The sequence below is a fragment of the Microtus oregoni genome, unplaced genomic scaffold (genome assembly GCF_018167655.1).
Source record: "Microtus oregoni isolate MIOR12 unplaced genomic scaffold, Mior012 000126F_ref0000101, whole genome shotgun sequence".
NCBI classification, from domain to species: domain Eukaryota; kingdom Metazoa; phylum Chordata; class Mammalia; order Rodentia; family Cricetidae; genus Microtus; species Microtus oregoni.
Window position 1 is genome coordinate 1,130,871 of NW_024544769.1, and position 6,390 is coordinate 1,137,260.

Sequence of the window (6,390 nt, forward strand, 5' to 3'; positions counted from 1 at the left end):
AACGGATTCAATTTACATATAAAAAGACATAGGATAATAGAATGGATACTGTAACAAGGTACATCCTTCTGTTGCATAACAGAAACACACCTCAGCCTCAAGGAGAAGCTTTACCTCAGAGCAAAGGGCTGGGAAAATATTTTCCAGTCTGAGAGATGTAAGAAACAAACAGGGGTAGCTATCCTAATGTCTAACAAAATAGACTTCAAGTTAAAGTCAATCAAAAGAGGACACTTCATACTCATCACAGGAAAACTCTATCATAACTAAGTCCCAATTCTGGACATCTATGTCTCATATACAAGAACATACACATGTGTAAAAGAAACATTACTAAAGCTTAAATCATACTTCAAACCCCATACACTGATCGTAGGAGACTTCAACACCCTATTCTCTACAATTGATGGGTCTGCTAGACAGAAATTTAACAGAGAAATAAAAGAAAAAAACTAACAGATGTCAAGAATCAAATGGACATGATAGACATCTATAGAACATTTCCCCAAAACCCAAATTAATATACTTTCTTCTTAACACGTCATGGAATCTTTTCTAAAATTGACCACATTCTTGGTCACAAAACAAACCTCAATGTATATAAAAAATTGAAATAACCCCCTGTATCTTATCTGGTGTGGAAGTCCCCTCTGTGTGATGTGCTTACCATTAATGAATAAAGAAACTGCCTTGTCCTGTTGATTAGGCAGAATTTATGTAGGTAGAGAAGATGGAACTGAATGCTGGGAGAAGGAAGGTGGAGAGAAAGAGGGAGACATCATGGAGCCTCCAGAGTCAGACATGCTGAATCTTTGCCAGTAAGTTTGCCATGTGGCAATGCACAAATTAATAGAAATGGGTTAAATTATTATGAGTTAGGCAATAAGAAGCCAGAGATAATGGGCCAAGCAGTATTTTAATTAATACAATTTCTGTGTGATTGTTTCAGTTCTGGGCTGCCAGGACAAACAAGGGCCCTCCTCCTACACTTATCAGATCACCATGGCTTAAAGTTAGTATTCAATAACACTAATTGTGGAAAGCCTACAAACTCATAAAAAATGGAACAATGTTAACTTAATCACCCCAGGGTCAAGTTAGAAATAAATAAGAAATTAACAATTTCCTAGAATTCAATGAAAATAAGTGAAAAACATACCCAATTTTATGGGACACCTCAAATAGTGCTAAGAGCAAAGTTTATACTACTAAGTGCCTACATAAAGAACCTAGAGAAATCTCAGATTGGCGACTTAACAGCACATCTGAAAGCTCTAGAACAAAAAGAAGTAAACATATCCAGAAGTAGATGCCAGGAAACAGTAAAATTGAGGGCTGAAATCAATAAAATAGGAAGAAAGAAAGTAATACATAGAATCAATGGGACAAAAAGTTGGTTCTTTAAGAAAATCAACAAGATAGACAAAACTTATTCAAGATAACCGAAGGCAGAGAGTGAATATGTGAATATGCAAATTAACAAAATCAGAAATGGAAAAGGGGGAACCAACAGACACAAGAGAAATTCAGAGAATGATCAGGTCATACTTCAAAAAATCTGTACCCAATACAATTGTCAAATTTAAAGAAAATGGACAATTTTCTGGATATAAACTACATACCAAAATTAAACCAAGGATTCATAAACAATTTAAATAAGCCTATATTTCCTAAGGAAATAGCAGTAGTTATCAAATTCCTAACCAAAATTAATGCCCAGGGACAAACAGTTCCAGTGTAGAATTCTACCCGAATTTCTGAGAAGGACTAATACCAATACCTCACAAATTATCCCACACAGTAGAAACAGAAGGGATATTCCCAAACTCCTTTCACCTGGTACCCAAACTACACAATGATGCAACTAAGAAAAAGAATTACAGACTAATTTCCCTCATGAACATTGATTAAAAAAAACCTCAATAAAATACAGGCAATATGAATCCAAGAACGTATCAAAGTATCATCTGCAATGATCAAGTTGTCTTCATTCCAGAGATGCAGGGATGGTTCAACATACTAAAATCTATTAATGTAATCTACCATACAAATAAACTGAAAGAAAAAACATACAATCATCCTATGAGATGCTGTAAAAGCATTTAACAAATCCAACACCCCTTCATGATGAAGATCTTAGAGAGATCAGGGAGACAAGGAATTTATCTAAACATAATAAAAGCAATATGCAGCAAGCTAACAGCCAACATCAAATTAAATGTAAAGAAACTCAAAGCAATTCCACTAAAATTAGGAACAGGACAAGACTGTCCACTTTCTCCATACCTATTTAACATGGTACTTGATGTTCTAGGTAGAGCAATAAGACTGCAAAAAGATATCAAAGGGATACAAATTCAAAAGGAAGAAGTCAAACTTTCACTATTTGCAGATACTATGACAGTATACATAAGTGACACCAAAAATTCAATGAGGGAACTCCTGCAGCTGAGAAAGAGTCTCAGTAATGTGGCAGAATATGTGATCAACAAAAAGTCAGTAGCCATCCTATATATAAACGTTCAAGGACTGAGAAAGAAATCAGAGAAAGATCACCACTTAAAATAGCCACAAATAACATAAAATAGCTTGGTATGACACTAACCAAAGAAGGGAAAGACCTGTATGACAAGAACTTTAAGTCTTTGAAGAAAGAAACTGTGGAAAATATCAGAAAATGGAGAGATCTCCCATGTTCATAAATAGGTAGAATTAACATAATAAAAATGTCAATCTTACCAAAAGCAATCTACAGATTCAATGCAATCCCCATCAAAATATCACACAATTATTCACAGAAATTGAAAGAACAATACGCAACTTCATATGTAAAAATAAAAAAAAAATCCCAGAATAGCCAAAACAATTCTCTACACAAAAGGAACTTCTGGAGACATTACCACCCCTGATATCAATCTCTATTATAGAGTGACAGTAATAAAAACAGCTTGTTATTGTCATAAAAACAGACAGGTGGATCAATGGCATCAAATTGAAGACCCTGATAGTGATCCACACATCAAAGAACACCTGAGTTTTAACAAAAAAGCTAAAATTTTACAATGGAAAAAAGAAAGCATGTTCAATAAATGGCACTGGCATATCTGGATGTCAACATGTGAAAGAATGCAAATAGATTCATATCTATCTCCATGCACAAAACTTAAGTCCAAATGGATCAAAGGCCTCAACATAAATCCAGCCACACTGAACCTGATAGAAATGAAAGTGGGAAGTAGCCTTGAACACATGGGCACAGGAGACCACTTCCTAAACGTAACACAAATAGCACAGACACTGAGAACAACAATTAATGAATGGTGCCTCCTGAAACTGAGAAGCCTCTGTAAAGCAAAGGACATGGTTACTAAGACAAAACAGTAGCCTACTAAATAGGAAACTATCTTCACTAATTTCACATTGGACAGAGGACTGATCTCAAAAATATATAAAGAACTCAAGAAACTAGATATCAAATTACAAAATAATCCAATCAAAATGAGATACTGTTGTAGGAGACCACTTGCTTGTTCCTGGCTTCTCAGCCCCAAGATAACCATACAAAACTATATTAATTAAATCACTGCTTGGGCCATTAGCTCTAGCTTCTTATTGGCTAACTCTTACGTCTTAATTTAACCCGTTTCTATTCATCTATGCATCACAACATGGCTGTGACTTACTGGCAAGGCAAGGTTTCAGCACGTCTGTTCCAGTCAGAAGCTACTTAGACTCCACATCCTTTCTTCCAGAATTCAATTTAGTTTTCCCCACCTAGCTCTGTTCTGCCCTGCTATAGGCCAAATGTAGTTTTTTTTTTTTAATTAACCAATGGTATTCACAGCATAAAGAGGGGAATCTAACATAAGGGTACAGACATAAACAGAAAATTCTTAACAGAAGATTTGCAAATGGCCAAAAAACACTTAAGAAATTGCTCAATATCCTTAACCATCAGAGAAATGAAATCAAAATGACTCTGAGATACCATCTTATAACACTCAGAATACTAAGATCGAAAACACCATGATAGCCTATGCTGGATAGGATGTGGGGCAAGGTGAATATTCTTCATTGTTGGTGCTAGTGTAAACATATACAGCCACCTAGGAAATCAGTGTGATGGTTCTCAGAAAATTGGTAATCAATCCACCAAGGACTCTGTAAAACTCTTTTGGGAATATACCCTAAGGATGCACATTCATATTACAATGCCGTTTGCTCAACTGTGTTCATAACAGCATCATTCATAATAGTCAGAACCTGGAAACAACCTAGATGGCCCTCAACTGAAACGTGGTACATTTTCATAATAAACTACTACTCAGCAGTAAAAAAATAAAGTGAAATCTTGAAATTTGCATGCAAATAGATGGAACTAAAAAAACATTCTGAGTGAGGTAACCCTGACCCAAATGACAATCATGGCATGTACTCACTCATAAGTGGATATTAGATGTAAAGCACAGGATAACAGTTTATATCTACAATAGCAGAGAATATAGGTAACAAGGAACCTTTAAGAGAGACATACATTAATCTCTCCCCCTGGGAAAGGGGAAACAGATAAGACCTTCTGATAAAATTATGATCGGGGGAGCAGGGAGAGTGGAAGGGGAGCAGGAGGGTAAAAGGAAGAAGAGAACATGAAGGAATGGGATTCTCAAGAAGGGAAGGACAGTGAGGGAGAGAAAGGAAAGAGATATCTTGATTGAGGGAGCCATTGAAGGGCTAGTGAGAAACATGGCTGGCACTATGGAAATTCCCATCAATCCACAATGATGACCCCAGCTAAGACTCTAAGCAACAGTGAATAAGATACCTAACCTCCCTTCCCCTGAGATCAGATTGATGACTACCTTAATGGTCATCATACAAGCTTCATCCAGAAACTGATGGAAGCAGATACAGAGATCTACAGTGAAGCTCTGGACCAAGATACCAGAGACCAGCCCAAGAGAAGGGGGAGTGATAATATGAACAAAGAGGTCAAGAATATGATGGTGATACCCACAGAAACAGCTGACCTGAGCTAGTGAGAGTTCACTGACTCTGGACTCATAGCAGGCAAACCTGCATAGGACAAAATTAGGACCATTGAATGTGTCAGACAGTTGTGAGGCTTGGGGAGTCTGTGGAGTCACTGGCAGTGGGATCAGGATTTATCCCTAGTCATTGAACTGGCATCTAGGAGAACTTTCTTTTTGGAGGAGTACCTTGTTCAGCCTAGATATAGGGGAGAGGACATTGGTCTTGCCTCAAAGGGAACTGCCAGGCTATGTTGACTCCTCATGGGAAGACTTACCCTTTCTGAGGAGTGGTTGGGAGTGGGATAGAGTGGAAGGAAGGGTGGAGCAAGAGGAGGGGAGGGTGTGGTAACAAGGATAACTATGTAAAATGAGAAAATATTGTGTTAAAAATTCTTCATAAAAAGTAGAAGTCCTAGTTTTTGTCTGGCAATCTTGTCTACTTCCCATAACCAGGAAGATGACTATATGTTTTTCTTTGGGTTCAACTTCTTATTTAGCTTCTCTAGAATCACAAATTATAGGCTCAATGTCCTTTATTTATTGCTAGAAAACAATTATAAGTGAGTACATCCCATGTTCATCTTTTTTGGGTCGGGGTTACCTCACTCAGGATAGTGTTTTCTATTTCCATCCATTTGCATGCAAAATTCAAGATGTCATTGTTTTTTTTTTTTTTTTTTTTTTTTTTTTTTTTTTTTTTTACCACTGAGTAGTACTCTAATATGTATATATTCCACACTTTCTTCATCCATTCTTCCATTGAAGGGCATCTAGGTTGTTTCCAGGTTCTGGCTATTACAAATAATGCTGCTATGAACATAGTTGAACAAATGCTTGGGGGTACGGTGGGATGGGGTAAGGGGAAATAGGGAGAGAAAAGTGAGAAGAGGAGGATGGGGGAACTTGGGAGAATGGGTTGGTTGGGATAACAGAAGGGTGGATATGGGAGCAGGGACGTATATATCCTAATTAAGGGAGCCATCGTAGGGTTGGCAAGAGACTTGACTCTAGAGGGGCTCACGGTTGTCCAGGGAGATGTCCCCAGCTAGTTCCTTGGGCAACTGAGGAGAGGGAACCTGAAATGACCCTATCCGATAGCCATACTGACTATAGAATCTTCATCTGGCGATGGATGGAGATAGAGACGGAGACCCACATTGGAGCACCGGACTGAGCTCCCAAGGTCCAAATGAGGAGCAGAAGAAGGGAGAACATGAGCAAGGAAGTCAGGACCGCGAGGGGTGCACCCACCCGCTGTGACAGTGGGGCTGATCTATTGGGAGCTCACGAAGGCCAGCTGAACTGGGACTGAATAAGCATGGGATACAACCGGACTCTCTGAACATGGCTGACAATGAGG